General features: G+C 36.7%; 1 protein-coding gene across 1 annotated transcript in view; it reads right to left on the bottom strand.

Annotated features, from left to right (window-relative positions):
• The window catches only part of LAMA2 (laminin subunit alpha 2), a 606143-nt gene that overhangs the window by 345248 nt on the left and 241103 nt on the right, over nucleotides 1–19792 (bottom strand). The gene's annotated exons all lie outside the window — the stretch shown is intronic.

Genomic DNA, 19792 nt, shown 5'->3' with positions numbered 1-19792 from the left:
TGTTGTATATACTGCAATTACCCATATTTCTCTGTTCCAAGGCAGTGCATCTACTTGACTTTCCTAGGATTTCTATAAATTCTTGTCAGTCATTCTTTTTCTGAGAATTATTGTACCCTAACATTATTTAAGACTGTAGTATATAGTGGGAAACCAGAAAACTTGGTATAATAAAGTTACAAAATATCAGACAAAAGCAAGAAACCATCAGGAGCTTAATTTTTTTTTATTCTGAACTTGAAAGTATCCAATTATATAGCCTTAAAATATGGAGAGCAAAAATGGACACATTATAAGAAAAACTACACAAATCTCCAAGCACAGTGAGAAATTTCAATAAGCTGGTTTTTGTTGTTGTTGTTGTTTGTTTTTTAGTAATTGATAGATCAAGAAGGCAAAAAATTTACCAAGGATATAACACATTCTATGAAAAATAAACTCTATGAAAATATATTAAAACCTGGACAGGATGGTAATTTTTTCAGGAAAATAATTTAGTACAATTGACACCAGAAGAAATCAAATCTAACCATGCCATTTTCCATGTAAAAAGTGGAGAAGGGCTTCCCTGGTGGCGCAGTGGTTGAGAGTCCGCCTGCCGATGCAGGGGACACGGGTTCGTGCCCCAGTCCGGGAAGATCCCACATGCCGCGGAGCGGCTGGGCCCATGAGCCATGGCTGATGAGCCTGTGCGTCTGCAGCCTGTGCTCCACAACGGGAGAGACCACAACAGTGAGAGGCCCGCGTACAGCAAAAAAACAAAACAAAACAAAACAAAACAAAACAAAAAGTGGAGAAAAGGTCAAGGAATTACCCTCCAAAGCTAATTTGGAGGCATGGGGCCCACATATTCTAACAGGGATTTCATGAGAGCAGAGAATTCTAATGGGGAATAAACCATTTGATAAAATAAGAAGTACTTCTATCACAGATAAAGGAATTATTTTTCTAATGCCTAAAGAACTCCTATAAATCAACAAGAAAAAATACCAACAACACAAAAACAGACAGAAGATGTAAGAGGACTATTCAAAGAAAGGGAAATATAAATGGCTATTAAACTTTTGATAAGATAGTGAGCCTCACTCATAACAGAACCGTTAATTAAAACCACTCTAAAAACCTTTTCCAGTTTTTCAGGTTGTCAGAATCCTAAAATATTGATAATACTCCCGGATGGCAAGACTAAAGAGGTACAGCAATCCTCACATACTTACAGGTGTGAGTGTAAAGTGGCACAGGCCCTTATGAAGGTGAATTTAGCAATAACTGTCAAAATTACAAATGCACAGAATATTTTACTTAGAAATTCCACTTCTGGGGAATCACCCTATATATATATATCTATATATATATATCACTAATTAACATGAAATTAATGAAATGTACAACTATATTGAATTCCCACCACATTTTTTGGTAATAGCAGAAGACTGGAAACAATCTAACATCCATCAATGTGAGACTGGTTAAATAAATTATACATCTATACAGTGAATTATATGTACCTTACAAAAGAATAAGGAAACTCTCAATATAATGACAGGAAGAACTACTTTCACTTTTTTGTACTTTGTAAATGCATTATTACCTATGCAATAAATCAAATGAGATTAAAATTGTTAAAGAAACTGAAATTGAGTGGTAAGTTTTGGACTGAACACACACACACACACACACACACACACACACCCACCATGTGTACGCACACACAGGAGGCTAAAAAGCAAAGGAAACCATAAGATGAAAAGACAACCCTCAGAATGGGAGAAAATATTTGCAAATGAATCAATGGACAAAGGATGAATCTCCAAAATATACAAACAGCTTATGCAGCTCAATATTAAAAAATGGGTGGAAGACCTAAATAGACATTTCTCCAAAGAAGATATACAGATTGCCAACAAACACATGAAAGGATGCTCAACATCACTAATCATTAGAGAAAGGCAAATCAAAACTACAGTGAGGTATCACCTCATACCAGTCGGAATGGCCATCATCAAAAATTCTACAAACAATAAATGCTGGAGAGGGTGTGGAGAAAAGGGAACACTCTTGCACTGTTGGTGGGAATGTAAATTGATACAGCCATTATGGAGAACAGTATGGAGGTTCCTTAAAAAACCACAAATACAACTACCATAAGACCCAGCAATCCCGCTACTGGGCATATATCCTGAGAAAACCATAATTCAAAAATAGTCATGTACTACAATGTTCATTGCAGCTCTATTTGCAGTAGCCAGGACATGGAGGCAACCTAAGTGTCCATCGACAGATAAATGGATAAAGAAGATGTGGCACATCTTTGGATGGAATATTACTCAGCCATAAAAAGAAACGAAATTGAGTTATTTGTAGTGAGGTGGATGGACCTAGAGTCTGTCATACAGAGTGAAGTAAGTCAGAAAGAGAAAAACAAATACAGTATGGAACACATATATATGGAATCTGAAAAACAAAAGGTTCTGAAAATCCTAGGGGTAGGACAGGAATAAAGATGCAGACGTAAAGAATGGACTTGAGGACATGGGGAGGCAGAAGGGTAAGCTGGGTCGAAGTGAGAGAGTGGCATGGACATATATACACAACCAAATGCAAAACAGATAGCTAGTGGGAAGCAGCCACATAGCACAGGGAGATCAGCTTGGTGCTTTGTGACCACCTCGAGGGGTGGGATAGGAAGGGTGGGAGGGGATATGGGGATATATGTATATGTATAGCTGATGCACTTTGTTATAAAGCAGAAACTAACACACCATTGTAAAGCAATTATCTTCCAATAAAGATGTTAAAAATAAAATAAGAAAAAGAAGAAAGGAGTCCTGTGCTGGGCTGGGAGCTATTAAGGAACACAACAGTCTGTAAGTGCACTGGGAACTGTGACTTGAGGTCACCCACTGGAATTTTCATCCACTTTTGCAAGACAATATATCATTTGTGTTAATTACACTTTTTGACGGCAGAGGCAATACGTGTCTCCATTCCTAACATTCTGCATTTAGATAATCCCTGAGAGAATTTTACAAACTGACTGCCAATAAACTACTGAGTCACTAGAGAAATAAATACAGCAAACTCTGAGATGAGAAACTAATTCTGATGCCACAAAGAATAGACTCAAAATGCTTCCTGATAAAAATATGAAATGTCCCAGCTAATTGAACCTACCTTGGATACTTAGTAAAGAATAAATTCACTTAAATCAACTTTTGAGGATGATAAAATACAAGGTCTTCTGAAATAATAAATCTCCAAATATTGACTATCCTCCCCATCTGATGTAGAAAATTTTAAGAGTAAGACAGATCTTGTATATTCCACAGTTCTGGCATCTAACAGGTTAGCCAGAAATGTGTTTAAAATCAAGTTGTCTCTATTACTTAAGAAGGTATCCATTAAATGGTAAAGAATGAAAAATAGATGTATGAAGCAATTAAAATGAATTCCCCTTACAGATTAATTTTGGCATCCAAAAATTCACCAGTGCCCTTGAATTCATGCTAAATTTCTGTCTTATCAAGCTCTTACTTGACTGCTCCTAAAAATGCTATTTGAAGGGAGAAAATCAGACCATGTCTAGAATTAAGTTTTCCAAAAATTATTAAGGTTTATTTAGCGTTAATGCTATACTGTATTTGTGCTATACATGGAATCAGTAAGTGCCTCATTTAAACATACAGGAACTTTAAAACATGGTGAACATGTTCTCATTTACGTTAATAAACCATATGATCGCTAAAGAAAGGCTTCAGCAAAAGAATACTTCTCCTCACAGCTTTTGTATTTTCATCAGGCTACTCCGCCAAGAGATCTTGTGAGCATAGTTAGTCCCAAGCTGTTTCTGAGATAGAAAACCAGACAGCTGTTTGGCCATGTTTTGTGCAGCTTATTTCCATCATTTTTTTTTTTCTTTTTTAAAAAAACTCTCCTTCAAAATAAATCATAATATTGGATAAGATATTTCCACTGGAACCTCGCTGTGTAATTCCAACTCCACTGGATAGTTTAGCATACTTCCTGATTTCCTGTGGGGTAACAACTGGAGGGTGTCTATCTTCAAAAAGATGAAAAGTATCATTCCTCAAGACCACCACTGTCTTGCTGAGAGGCTGTGGGAAGTCTGTGGCAGTCTAGTGTCTTCTGAAATGACTTCCATTACAGACATGTTAGTGGATACATGTTCATGCTGTCAAAGGAATTTATTCCAACTGAAAATATCAGCCTGATTAACCACCAGTTTTTTAGATTTAAAATTACACTCTTCTTTGAAATTAACTTTCACAGATAAAGAGAAAAAAAAAAACTCATGAGAGATCATCTCTTTTTACCACTAAACGACTAAATCAATATTACACTCTACTCATCCAAATAAATTATTTTTATTAGTGTAAGGGTACTATATAAATCATGTTTCCCTTGCAGATGGATAAGATTTGAGGGCCTCTATGGCATTTTTACTTTGATAATTAGAATATAATTTAAAGACGTTTTATGCAGCAAATAATCAAAATTCTAGTATGGATAATGGCCCCTTATTATTATGTTTTTCTATTTATATTACTACCTCTGCTTTAGATTACTGGAAAAGCTATATTCCTAACAGCCTCCCCAATGATAGAAGTTTACTGAGTGGATGGATGGGAAAATGAAGGCTACTTAAGGATCATTAATAAGGATAAGAAACTTTGAAATGAGTAGTGGAAGTGGATGGAGTTGACAACTTGACGAACATTTTAAAATCCCCTTTATCAATCTCTAAGTGTGTCAGTGAAATTGGTATAACAATTTGAAAGTAAGGTGACACCAGAGGATAGAACAATAATTTTCAGATGTATAGGATGAGATCAGCTATCTATAGGTGTGGTCAAAGAACATGTATGTAAATGAGTGGTTGAGACTTGTGGAACCTCTTAAATCTAATCATGATTAATGTGATATTTATTCAGAGAGGGAGAATAAGATCACAACGATAACTTTAAAAAATGAACCTAATCACTTGTATTTTACCCAGCATGGGAAAAAAAAAAGAAAGCATACGTTTGGAGAAAGGGGGTGATCTGTATGAAGCTTAGGAAAAGGTGACAGCGCAACAATTTGCCACTGTGTTTCTAGCACAGCACAAACAAAGGCTCTGACTCTGGCTCTGGGTGGTCAACAGGAGCCTCTAAATGATCAATTTTCAGTCTCCACCATACTTGATCTATTAACAGCATTTGAAACAATTGATTATCCATTGATTTCCAGGATACCACACTGTCTTTGTTTGCCTCCAGCTACCCATTCCCAATCTCCCTCTCTACTTACTACTTTCCTCCCTAACTTTCTAATATTGGAGTACCATGGTGCCCAGTCCTTGGCCTTGTCTTCTGTTCTATCCACACTCACTTAGCGATCCCACCAAAGCTCACAGATTTAAATACCATCTATACCGATGCCTCCCACACTTATATCTCCAGGCTTGATCTCTCCTAAGGTCCAGATACAGAATCCAACTGCCTTCTTGATCCATTTATGCGACTGTCTAATAGGTACCTCAAACTTATATCTCAAACTGAGTTCCCTTTCTTCACCCCCAGTGTTCCCAATCTCATTAAATAATATTATCCTTTCTATTACCCAGGACGAACAACTTGGAGTCATGCTTGCCTGCTCTTGTTTTCCTTCTTCCTACATCCAACTTTTCTGCAAATCTTGTTGGCTTTACCTTCAAAATATATCCAGCATCCAAACACTTCTCACCACCTCTACTAAAACCATCTTGGTCCAAGAGCTTTCATCATCTTGCACCTGTGCACTGCAATAAGGATCTGAACAGGTCTTCCTGCTACAACTCTCACCTCTTTAGGGTCTATCTGCAACATAGCAGCTGTTTTTTAAGTTTTTAGTAAATGTTTCCATCAATTTATTCTCTGTATTCCTTATTAACAAAAATCATAACTTTAATATTAATAATTTAAAATATTATGGACCAAAGAAAGCCAACTCTCACTCATGCTGCAAGTTGGTCGGTGTTTTCTTTATTTCTGTTCGCCAGATGATCTTCAATAATTTCTGCCAAGAGACTCCTCTTCAATAGGTTACATGCAAGAGGTAAAAGCTGGCCATCAACCTTATGAAAATAGTGTAAACCATAGCAAAAGAGGTCCATTCCCATCTCAAACCCCATACCATAATCACATTCACCATTAGAAAACTATACAAAAGTCATTATTTCCTGAAGGTGAGTAAAAGCTTTTATTCCCTCCTCGTAATTTGGTGCCTCAAAAACTGGCTTGCAAATTTTATCAAGGACAACATGTTTCAGGGAGCTCTCTAAATATTCCTTGAAAAATATAACTCTGGTCATGTCATGCTTTTCCTTAAGACCTCACAATGCTTCTCCATTGCACTACCAATAAAAGCCAAAATTTTTACAATGAATTATGAGATCCTATACTATCTGCAATGCCACCGTCCCACTCCTACCCCTTAATACTGCCAAAGGAGAAAGTAATGACTTTTTGGAACTCTTTTCCTACTTTCTCCCTCATCCACGCTGCTCCAGCCAGGCTGCCATCTTTGTTTGGGCATGTGAGATAGGATCTTACCTCAGGGCTTTTAAACTTGGGATCCCTTGCCTGGAATGTTATTCTCCCAGATATTACAATGCTTACTTTCTCATTTCTTTCAAACCTTGCTTAGATGAGGCCTTCTCAGTGAGTCCTTCCATGACTATCTAATTACAGTGCAAACTTCATCCTGGCACTCACAATTTCCTCTATTTGCTTCAGTTTTCTCCACAGTACTTTCCTTCTAACATACCGTGAATATGATTTATTTGCTTTGTTGACTATTCCTCTCCACTCTCTAGAACATAAGTCCCAAGGGTTCATGGATTTTTTATCTTTTTTGTTAACTGACATAATCCCCAGAAAACAGGATAATAGCTAAAAATAACTGAGTGCTAAGTAAAAAATTTTGAATAAAGAAACATATAAATTCTAAATATTTAGCATATTCAACTAGCTTCCTACCTGTAAAGCAATTTCATAGAATAATTAATCAGATTTTTCTGTTATTATATGAGTAAATCTTTGAGTGTGGTATTTCCACAGAATGAAATTCAAGTCAGTAATCCTTCATATCACTTTCTACCCAAGCATTTTGGGTTAAGTTGAATTACAGAAAATTAGGCATTAACAGCTTTGATCCACAATTTCCTTATATCTAGGTCTCCTACATTTGTTAATATTAGTTAAACATTAGTTAACTTTAAGTTTCATTTTGACAGGCTATTTTCAGCTGATAAGGACATAGAAATGTCATAAGACATTGTGTTTCAACTTAAGAACTATTCAACTTAATTTCAACCAGAGCAAAGTGGACCTTACCCATTGGTTAGTTCCTTCAATCATATTCTGACTATTTCATAATCCAACCAATAAACTGGATGTGCTATTAGTCACACAAGAGTCCATGAAAACATAATAGAGTATATTTAAATTATAGAGTATATTCCTTAAACACCATGGGCATGCAATAACTATCGATAAAGTTAATTAACAGTTACAGAGTACCTTGCTTCTACAAGAAAAGTTTTTACTAAATGTATTATCATCTTATGGATTGTCATTAGTTTTATTATATGTAGCTGAATAATTATTGAAAAATAACCTTTCTTACCTTATCAGAAAAGTTTCACTGCAGCTTTTAAAACCTTTCCAAATCAATGCAATATTTTTAAAGTCTTAAAAATATGAAAATACATGAATATATGAAAATTAATTCATGGGTAATAAAAATACACTAGATAAATAATAAAACTTACCCAATATGTCATTTATAATACAAGTTAATAAAATATTTAAACATTTCAGACTAGAGATTTCCCTATCAAGAAACTTTAGGTTCTTAATGAGAAAATGGGGTATTATAAAATGAATCTTTTTCTAGTCCATTATTTCCAGTTATATCAGGCACAGTTTATTGAAGTCCTCTTTTCCTTTTCCTTACATATGGTTATTTCCTCCAACTAATGACTGTTGTTTTATGATTATTTTTATTAATTCAAATACTGTTCATTTGGGGCTTCCCTGGTGGCACAGTGGTTGAGATTCCGCCTGCTAATGCAGGGGACACGGGTTCGTGCCCCGGTCCGGGAAGATCCCACATGCCGCAGAGCGCCTGGGCCCATGAGCCATGGCCACTGAGCCTGCGCATCCGGAGCCTGTGCTCCGCAATGGGTGAGGCCACAGCAGTGAGAGGCCCGCATACCACAAAAAAAAAAAAAAAAAAAAATACTGTTCATTTGTACATCCAGAAAATGAAATACTCTGAGGGCTTAAAACACATGCTTACAAAGCTTTATCTCTAGACCACCTCTCCATGCTTCAATATTTCTCATTCATTCATTTAGTCATTCAGTCTCTCATTCATTCAAAAATATTTATTGGATGCTTACTACATTCCAGGTCACTGAATCATTTTCACTTTCCCTTCTGTGTCATGATCTATCTCATCTTTGGGCCTTTGGTCAAACGTGTTTTATGTCTCCCTACTGCTCCCATTAGCACAGATATACTTTATACCTTTCAGGTCTCAGCTAAGATGTCAATTCCTTCCTTCCATGAACACTTCCAAGTCCTGTCTAGGAGCTCTTCCTATGAATTCTCTGAGCTCCACTGTGATCACTGCCTATTTACTTGCTTGTATCTGCTACTAGACTGTAAGCTCAATGAGAGTAGGAACTTTGTCTTATTTACAGTATAGTCTTAGTGATTAATATAGTGAGTAGCATATAGTAGATTCAATAATTATTTGTTGAATGAGTAAATCATTAACAGTGCCCAAATATTATAGACTGTGATAGAATTTCCAATGAATTAACTCTTTCTTCAAACATTCACAGTTTTTGAATTGTGTATGTCATTTAAATTTTGACTTTGTACATATTTCACCTATATTTTTAATTGCATTTATTGGATGTACATCAAGAATTTTAGCATAAATTTTATTTGACATAATTCAATAAATCTCACTAGAGGTGTAATAATTCAAGTACCTATAAAACATTACAGGCAGATTCCTGTAGCCCCAACATTTGGATAAATCATCCAAAAATTATTTAAGTCACTAATAGAGCCATTTTTGAATATAAAAATAACGCAATATACTTGTATATCCTTAGGTGCCTCAGTATTCCTACTTAACAGAACTGGAAAGATTTTCTTTTCATGCAGAGTGTAGTGTACTGAATTATCTTGGAAGGTCCTTAATAAACATCACACTATCATCAGAAGTTTATATGCCCAACCAAAACAACTACTATACTTCCATGGTTGATGACTACTGTGCTGCTGGAAAAGTAATATTTTAACATATAAAATGCCAAAGACTGTGAATGACATTAACTTCCTTAACTAATATATTCCAAGAATATAAGGAAATGTCAGCTTAATGAACTATTTAATAAATATGACTGTATCACTGACACCTGTACCCTGAGCTTAGTCTTAACAGGTCTTTCCGACTCCCATATATATCTCCTTTCTGACACCTACTTGGCTCCAACTGCCCCTAAAACTTAGATTGCTTTCCTCCTGTTCTTTAGAATTACAATTCTTGAATTTGTTATTCCTGGATGAAAACTTTTCCTTCCATGAAATATTTACACAGATTCATCACTGCCAAAGCAATGGTCATTAATAAACTACAGTAGAATAAGAAAATCAGTTTTCTTCAATGAGTATCTGTCATCTTATGTTTTTATTTTTCTCCTCTCTTAGTGAAACTAGTTAAAATATTGTGCTCCAAAGGTTGTGTAGCTTCTCTCTTGGTCAAAGAAGAGAACCTCTCTCTCTCTCTCTCTCTCTCTCTCTGTCTCTAACTCTCTGTATCAGAGTTATTCAGAGTTATTTAATTTTTTGTACAAATACCAGATTTCATGTGGCAGTGCTTTTTAAATCCTATGGAATTAACATACAGAAAGGCTAAGTGGTTTGGAAAGATTAAAAATAGAAGTAAAGTCTTAGCTGCTTTAGGAGTTCCAATTTTCTCAAAGTTTCAAAATTGGTATGGTCCTTCTTTCAAAAAGCTTCTGGTGGTGTTCTTGCTTTGTACAAGCCAAAGCAATCCAGCAAAGCATTTAATTCTAAGCCCTTTGCTCTTAGATTAGTTTCATCTGAAACATGTCCAGATGAGTGACATGTAATCCATCATAATTGAATAGAAGAGCCCACTGGTCATAATGTATGAAAGAAACAATGACAATTAAGTTCCTGAAAGTTTCAAAAAAAGGAAATAATTATTAAATGTAAATATCTTTTTTCCCTCAAAAAGGACCCTGACACATGACCTCATTTTACATCTCTCTAAAACTTTATAATTATTTTCAAATAATAATTTTTAAAAGTACTCCAAGTTGTGAATTTTTCATTTATCATTTGTGTTTTTCTTCCTCCCATTAAAGTATACAATATTTGCGTGGATAAAAGAAGAGTTGTCAAAATAGGTTTTCTCAATCTCTTTTGGGAGCATCTCATTTAAATTTTATCAAATGCAGGTGTCATTACTAAATCTTTGTGCTGTCCAGCTGAGACTACATAGGGATATAGATATCATCTGAAATTCACAGCAAGAAAAGAATCTAAGAGGAGTTGCTCCAGAGCAGACCATGAGGGGAAAATCACCAGAAGAAAAATTCTTTCAGCTCTCCTCCAACATTTGCATTGCTCCAAATTTCGTTCTGGGTGTGTCTCAACCAAAGATAGATTAAGAGAATAAATCATTAGTTACCTATTCCAACCTCATAGCTATTTCAGAAATTTCTCTGCAATATACAGGAGCTTACTCATAAAAACAATAGTGATTATGATTCTGTACTTACTGGATACCAGGCACTCTTGCATATAATCTGTGTGTACTAACTCAAATAGTATTAACTCACTTAATGCTTACAACAACCTCATGAAATTGGTGCAATTATTATCTCCTTTTTTAAGAAGAGAAAACAGACATTGAAATTTTAACAAGGATGGCTAAGTTCATATAGCCAAGACGTGTTCTGATTCTAGTCTGACTTCTTTGGCTGAGTTCCTCAGCTCACCATTTCACTACCTCAAAGAAAAGGGGTTTAGTAAGCATCTGTTGAATGAATAATAGCTGGTCATCTAGGCTCTATTTGAAGACTTCTAGCAACATTAAGCTCACCACTGGTGAGACAATCTTCTCCATACACGCTCTCCATTATTTATTTGCCTTACTTCCATTCCAAACCTGTCTGTGACTGACACCAGTATTTTAACTTCAATTTCTCTCTATTATCCTGCTCTTGCTCCTCTGGAATTATCTAGCTTGTTCAATTTCCCCACCTCTTGGCTTTTCTTCTTGAATCTGTGTCAGGTTTATCCCACTAGTTTTATCTGTTCTAGACTTCCTTGGGTAAACTGTTTACCATGCCCCAGGTCACCACTCAGGACCCACCCCCAGGTCAGATGGTGTTCAGGCCTCCTGCAAAGGGGCAAGAATGAAGTATATTAAAGCACAGAGGATCACTAAGGCAAGGGATAGCCGCAGACCTCATCAACATCTCCTGGGATTGATCCATATCAGTAGAGAACTTCCTGGTAAATGGAAGCAAAGCTCTACATTAATCAAAATCAGAACCAGAACCTGTCCAAAAATCGAAGGCTAAAGCACCAATCGTTCTGAAAAGAACCAACCCCTAAGGTCTTACTAACATCATAATAAATGAAATTAGTTATGACAGGTTTAGTACTTAAGCATTTTAGTAAGCGAAAACCACACGCTGGTATGCAAAAAAATTAATTTAAACTTTATGGCAAATTCTACTTAGTAGGAAGTACTAAAATCTCAAGTTATAGAGAGAAGGGGAAAATAATGTGCTAATACCAAAAATAAAGATCTGTGAAACTAACATGTTCTTCCTTGTTGTGGAGAGCTTTTAGAGACAGTTCCGAATAGAAAAAAAGCAACTGAGGGTACAATGACCTACATTAGTAGGATAGAACAATCAGTACACTTGAAAGACATTTAATAACAACACAAAGGAAAACTTAAGCAACATTTTCCTGTTTTGTTTTCAGTCCCTGTGTGGGAACACTTGTTTAAAATTAAAACAAAATCTTGGAGCAAGAGGTCTAAATACAGTGCCAGATACTGTGTCATTCGATTGGAACAAAACCTAGATGTGTACTTGAAAAAGAAATGCAGTCTCTCGTTCTCATTCTGACTCAAGAGTTCCTCAGAGAGAAGGGTGTGTGTGTCGTGTGTGTGTGTGTATGTGTATGTGTGTGTGTGTGTGTGTGTGTGTGTGTGTGTGTTGCAAGTATTTAAATGAAAGCTGTAAAAAACATTAATTTGATTTTTCTCATTTATATAGAATAGCGTTTGGGGATGGTCATTGGCAATCTCAACTAATTTAAGATTCAGAAAGGTTCAACTTCAAACAACATGTCAGAGATTTTAAATGATCGAGACATACTAATACATACTTAGAGAGGGGTCTGAACATAGCACAAGGTCCTCAAGATTGAGCATGCCCTCTAGGCTTGGCGTATTTCTGATATCCCTGACCTATGTGTGTGCAAGCTGACTGCCGCGTCCCCCACCCTCTGATATGTGTCCCCGGACTGCCCTCTTGCACCAATACAAGGACAGGTTCATTCTTTGAATGTTCCCTTCTTTTGCCACCTTTCTCTCTCTTCTTGTTTTGCTTTCACATTATTAATTTTTTGGTGTCTTCTTCATATCTTTTCTTATTCTCCACTCACCTCTTATGGTTTTTATTCTTGCCCTGCTTCATTTTATTTCATCTTTAGAGTGAAACTGTCCATCCACAGTTGATGAAGTTTCTATGCTTTCAAGTGAAAACGTGTTCAATTACTTTAAATATGGCCTCTGGCCTAGCTTTGTAAGAAGAAACTGCAGGATTTACCTCTTTAATCCTAAGATTTTTCACTGCACAGAGTAAAAACAATTAATAAAATAAGTTGGTGTTTTTGTGGAACAAAATTTTATACTTAGATAACTGAGGACTTTTTATTTCAGTGGGCTTGTAAATCTGAGTACCGATGAGTCTGTATGTGAGACTACAAAAATGTTTATCCATATATGCTTTTCTAATTTGGGCTAATACCGTTTCTGGTGCTTTGTACGATAGTATGTGTGGATGTGTGTTGTGTGTTCAGATAGCTAATGACAGCTGAAGACCATATATGTTGAAGCAGACTGCCTGGGATCAAAGTCTGGCTCTGCCACTTACTACCTGTGTGAATTTAGGCAATTGACTTAATATCACTGTGCCTCAGTTTCCTCTGTAAAAGGCAAGTAATAATAATAATACCTACTTATTATGCTGCTGCTAGATTAAAAAAGATAATTCATGCAACCTGAATAGAAAATGCCTGGCACACAGGAAAAACTATTAAGTGTTAATGGTTGTTACTCTTGAAAGAGTAAGAAAACTAACACAAACCGTTGTATGTCTCTTTGCTAAGCAGAATATGCTGTCCTCTTTACCTACCAGCAACCTGGACAGCCTCAGGACAATGGAAGTAGTAGTGATAAAGTTCCCACCCACAATGGAGAGGTGAATCTGGAAATACTAAGAATGTTGAACTTCAACAGGAGATTATGTGTCAGGAAGAAACAGCAGGACCTCTTCCTGCGTTTTGCCTCCTTGCTTATATCCAATTTCACACAAGAATTAAGAGAAAGAATGATCAGAGGACTTTCTAGCTCAAACCCCCTCCAGCTCCATGCTGGGACTATTGTTTTGGGGATGGCTTATATTCCCATCCCCTGACATGACAACCTTTGGGCCTGAGGACAGAGTAGGTGACCACGTGCCAACACAAGGACTGCAGGAAGAGGAGGCTGTAGAATTACCAACATCTGGGCAGTAGTTTGTGAGAAGAGAAAGACGAAAAGGAAAAGGATCTGTCGCAGGAAGGGACTCCATAAATGTGCAGTCATACTTAAAATTTCGTTGGAGTCACCAGGTTTGCAACACAGCACTGTGATGTGCACAGATGACTAGATACCATTTGAAAATATCAAGGTTTTAAGGAAGTTTTTCATTTAAGAGGTTAGGTGTTAATTTTACATGCTTTATTGAACAACAAGAACAAATATGATCCATGTCAACAGTAGCCTACGTTCAGGTTCTTACCATTATTCTGTACAGAATTGGACCATAATCATTTATTTACTAGGTTTATAAGATGTTGGCTCCTTGCACCCCTGACATCTGTACAGCACCAACAGATCTCTAGTCCCTTCAAAGAAACAGAATGCACCAAGGGACCTCTCCTCCCACACAAACAGAAGATGAAGTTTTCTGTAGATTGACCGAGTACACAGTGTTCTTGTTCCTTTGCTGGACTCACACTAATAACTGACCACAGGAAGCTGCAGGGCCATGCCCTCAAAGAAGCTCAAATACAGCTCGTGTTGTGGTTAGCTGGTGGGGGTGGGGGGGTGCTGAAATTCAGGGTCTCATTTTCTGCAGGAACCCATGCAGAATAGTGAATATTCAGAAACATTCAAACTTGAGAAAAATGAATAAACGGCTGATTCGAGGTCACTGATCATTATCCTGTTATTTGTTTAAAGTGGATTTTGTTTTGAAACACTCCCTTTTCTCTCTCCTCTGACAAACATGGCGTGAATGAAAGGTAAAGGGAATAAAAAATTTAATCAATCATCTAGAGGCCAGGGCTGAATTGCTTTCTGTTACACATTTGCTGCCAAATTCACAGAATCAGGTTTGTTTTCAATTATTTGTAACATGCTTTCCTAGAAGAATTTATAATAGGCTGTTTAGGGACTGCCCCCCTTTCTATTAATGATAAAAAATACAGCTGTTCCTCCCTAACAAAAAAGAAAAGGAGTTAAATTAGAAAATTGTTATGAATGTCACTGTTGGGCTTAAGAATTTTTTTGTTTGTTTCTCCAATGAGAAATGGCAACCAGACTGTTTCATTTCTTTTTGCCTCTTACTATGTTTATTTTCAAAATAAAAAGCTACCATTAATCTTTTTTGAGATAGTTTATACTAATAATACCTATAAAATATTAAAAATAAGCATATGTCATGATTATCTATTGATATGTTGCTTCTGTAGTTCTAACAGCTGTGAACTTCATTCCTTGAAATAAAAGTACACTGTAAGTCCAGTGAATATTCACTGACCAGAATGCAATGCTTCCAGTCTCTCCATTTCCAAAATTACCTTTTCTCTCTCATCACACACTTCCCTGTATCTTTTCTCTAGGCCTCCTGTATCCTGACACTATCAGCATCCCTGCCATCTTCTGTCTGATCAAGTGCTTATTAAAGACATAGACTCATTAATAGGAGATGTCATTCCTTATTAGTTGCCTAGGTATGGCAGTCTTTTGAGAGACACAAGTAAGAATCTCTGAAATCCTACTTATAGGCATCCAGTTGGGCTGATTACCTATGTGGAAAGATGACATACAGACTTTTCTTATCCCAGTCATCTCACTCCATTGCCCAGGCCCAGGGACCACAACGGCCATGCTCCAAAGCCCACCTTTATTCACAATGCACTAGAGCTGGTTTTGAAGAAATATGGGGCCTATGACTGCATTAGTATGGACTGGGGTTTATTTGTAGATTTTTCTGAAAATCTGATCAATATTCATTCCCTTCTCTCCTGATAATCCACCTTCTTTTCTGTTTCTCTTTCTTCTCTATCATAATTAAGCCCTTTCACTGGTTTATCTCATGACCTTTCCATCCTCCAGTAATTTACTTTAGGAGAAATAGTCCTGCCTCTTAACTGCTGCATCTATACCCCAGCTTCTTTAAAGTCCCTTTACTGGGTCTCAAAATTATGTCATATTCTAAATAAAATTGAACTAATTTTCTATTTTAATTTACCACCTTGTTTTTACCTGAATCTCTTACAATTATAAATCCCTATTTTCCTACCAGTAGTATATTTAAGAAATGATGGCACTGACAAAGAGAAAGGAAAACATTCTCTTATAAATATCATTACCAATTTACACAATGTCTACAGAAGTGCACATATACCACCAGCAATACCATTTCTTTTTCAAATAAAATATAATATGTATGTAGGTCAACAAATTAGTGAATAATTTTAAAATAAGTATTCCAGAGTTCATACATTCAAATGAATGCTGCTCTTTCAAAATACCTATTTTGGAGTACTCTGTTTACAACAATAGTGCCTTCTCCTTAATCATTTTAATAGTCCTTGTGTTTTTCTTTATTTCTGAAATTTTTCTTTAAGTGGTAGGAGGAAGACTATTTCAAAAACAAAGGTTATTGGGGAAAGAAAAATAAGTCATAAAAATTAAAGGGCAGGATAGAAATTAAAGAATTAAAATTTGAAATAGAGAAAGGTACAGCTAGTAAAGCCTATGCACATTTTTCCTCCACCACCCAGAATTACAGGGCTTCTTACAGCTCTGGCATTCCTAAAGACTTAACAACGAAGGCTGTTGGGAAATATTAAACGTTTAAGAAAGAAACTGGCAACCAAAGATAGTTTACTGGAGAAATCTTTTCACTCGTCAAATCAAATACTTGTAGCCCACTGAAGACAAATAATCATTCATGATGGAAAGGATTTTACTATGTCAATGACACTTATAAAAAAAAAAAAACCTTAGAGTTAAAAGAAGAAAACCTGACAAAAATATACACTATGCTTGAACCTTAAATGTAATTTATAATTCTGCCTGCTGCTGTTTTCAGTCATTAATATCATTAAAACACAACAAGTTAAATTAATTTCAACACATTATCATTTTAGTATAAATTCTTTTATAAAATAATATACCTTATCTTTATACATCATTGGATGGATTATGTTAATAGTGTTTTTCTCTTTAACTCTGAGAAGAAAACGAAAATTATGGGTCATCTAAAATGTCCTTCCAGCTTGTAGAATGAGTTGTGTTTGTATTTCAATGAACATCTGTTTGACAAATTGTAATGCTAATTATGATTTATCATTTCCATGACACCAATATCAAGGTAGTAATAAACACTGATGACTAAAAATATTTTTCCATTTCACCCAGATGTTTGGCATCACCAAACTTAGTTTTACAAAAAAAAAATAAATTTCTTGAATTCTGGCACATTATGGTGGAGGGGAACTAATATGAATGACGTGGCGGGTGCTTTTTTTTTTCTCAATATGTAAAATTTGACTGGCAAGGCTTGTAAGATACAGAAATGAAATTGTACTTAAAAATAAATGTCTTGGGGCTTCCCTGGTGGCGTAGTGGTTAAGAATCCGCCTGCCATTGCAGGGGACACGGGTTCGAGACCTGGTCTGGGAAGATCTCACATGCAGCGGAGCAACTAAGCCTGTGCGCCACAATTAATGAACCTGAGCTCTAGAGCCCACGAGCCACAACTGATGAGCCCATGCGCCACAACTACTGAAGCCCACACGCCTAGAGCCCGCGCCCCACAACAAGAGAAGCCACCGCAATGAGAAGCCTGCGCACCTCAATGAAGAATAGCCCCGGCTCGCCGCGACTAGAGAAAGCCCGTGCACAGCAATGAAGACCCAACACAGCCAAAAATAAATTTAAATAAATAAATGTCTTTCAAAGTTTTACCAATGCAGCCAAAAGCCAGAATGAAAAAATAATTAAGTAATTTATATCATAAATTTTTTTCAAAGCAAGTCTCTAAATTCAGAGTTTATCCTTTAGATCTTATTTCAAGAATGTACCATTGTGAGACATCTTTGAATATATGGCATATAAGATCTGATATGACAATTTGGAATGTGGAGCTTGAAGGACATAAAACAGTATACACTAGTTTGTTTGCTTTTGTTTAATGTATAGCAACGCTTGGGCTTTTCCACACCTTTCCTGGAAAACCCTAATCAAGTTCTCCTTTGTGAGCCTGGAGCCCCTTCCCCGATACTGTTTTTTTAATAACAAATAACATTTTAGTTTTAATAGTAATCAAATGGAATTAGCAAATAGTCCATTGTTTATTATATAAATCACACCAAGGTCTGAGTGCACGTTTCCCAAAAGATTATTTTTACATCCTGCAACAAAGAGAATATGTAATGCTTGCAGTATTCCTGTGAGAAAACTCTCTGTCCAAAACTGTTGGTTTGCTCTTTGATTTTGCTGGTTCTACCTCATCTCTCTGACCTCTAAAGGTGGAAATGCCTCGGCTCAGTTCTGGAGCTGTTTCTCTTCTTGGTCTTCATGTACTTCCTGGGTGATCTTGTGCAGTCTTACAGCTTTAAATCTTCAAATTCAGACATTTCGGCAGTATTTCTCATCTGAACTCTAGAATACTATTGAATATATACTGTCTATTCAACCTTGCCATAATGTCTAATAGACATTTCAAGTTTAACATACTCAAAACTGAACGCCTGTTCCTCCTCAGCAAAACTTGCTATACCCACGGTCCTCCCTAACTCGCTTAACTGCAGCTCAGCCCTTCCAGTCGTTCATGCCAAAAACTGTAGACTCATCCTTTGCTCATCTCATTCTCTCACACCTAATGGAAAATCCATCAGCAAATCCTCCTTGGCATATCCACTTGGTCAGGAAATCCTATTGGCACTACTTTAAAAATGTATCTTCTATTCAGACAATTTTCACCATCTTCGCTGCTGCCAGCATGCTCTAAGCCACTATCATTTATCCCCTGGAGTATTGCAAAAGTCTCTTGACTGCTCTCCTGCTTCTACCCTCCCCCTCATGTGTTAACCAACCCAACACAGCCGGGGAGAAGGGGAGAAGGACAGGAATGGGGAGGGAATGGGGAATGACTGTTGATGTGTATTAGGTTTCTTTTTGAGAATGTTCTACAATTAGATTCTGATGATGGTTGCACAACTCTGTGAAGATACTAAACACAACTGATGTGTACACTTTAAATTTTTGAATTTTGTGGTATGTGAATTATATCTTAATAAAGCTGTTAGTATAAACTGTGAAGGATATGAGATTTTCGATTTTTACCTTATTTGCAGGGTAACAAGTTAGACTGACAGTTTCCTGGATGCTGGTGGAACATATGAGACTCCAACAACAGGAAAAAGGGTCTTTATCACTCCGAGTACAGGAGGCAGCATGAGCATCAGCATATTTGATGCCAGTCCCTGAGCCTCACTTTGCCACACAAAGAGATACAATGAGGACCAGCTGATACTGGCGCTCCAGTGGGCTGTGTTACAGATGGAGAACTCTGAGGGTAATGAACCCAAATCTTTTACTCTGGGGGGAGATACCATCCATATCTTTCAAGGCTATAAGCAAACCTGTCCTTGGATTCACAGGGAGATACTATCCAAGGCTGTTCAGTCTATAAATAGCCTTGAAAAGATAGCCTGGAACAAAAATGATCAATGCTGCTGGTTTCAAAATTTATAACCAATTTATCAAGTTGTGCCATCTGAATTTAGGCATAAGCTTTTTTTTTTTTTCTTTTTGCGGTCTGCGTGCCTCTCACTGTTGTGGCCTCTCCCACTGCGGAGCACAGGCTCCGGATGCGCAGACTCAGCGGCCATGGCTCACGGACCCAGCTGCTCCATGGAATGTGGGATCTTCCCGGACCGGGGCACAGACCCGTGTCCCCTGCATCGGCAGGCGGGCTCTGCGCCACCAGGGAAGCCCTAGACATAAGCTTTTAAATCTCAACTATTAACCAAAATATAACTATTATTTCAAGAAAACACCACATGAATTGGAAGGTTTTAAGTTGCAGTAATTTAAAAACAGGCATTTATATCCTGAT

The sequence above is a fragment of the Globicephala melas genome, chromosome 14 (genome assembly GCF_963455315.2).
Source record: "Globicephala melas chromosome 14, mGloMel1.2, whole genome shotgun sequence".
Classification (NCBI taxonomy): domain Eukaryota; kingdom Metazoa; phylum Chordata; class Mammalia; order Artiodactyla; family Delphinidae; genus Globicephala; species Globicephala melas.
Note: the sequence above shows the minus strand (reverse complement) of the source record. Positions and strands in the feature narration are given on the sequence as shown.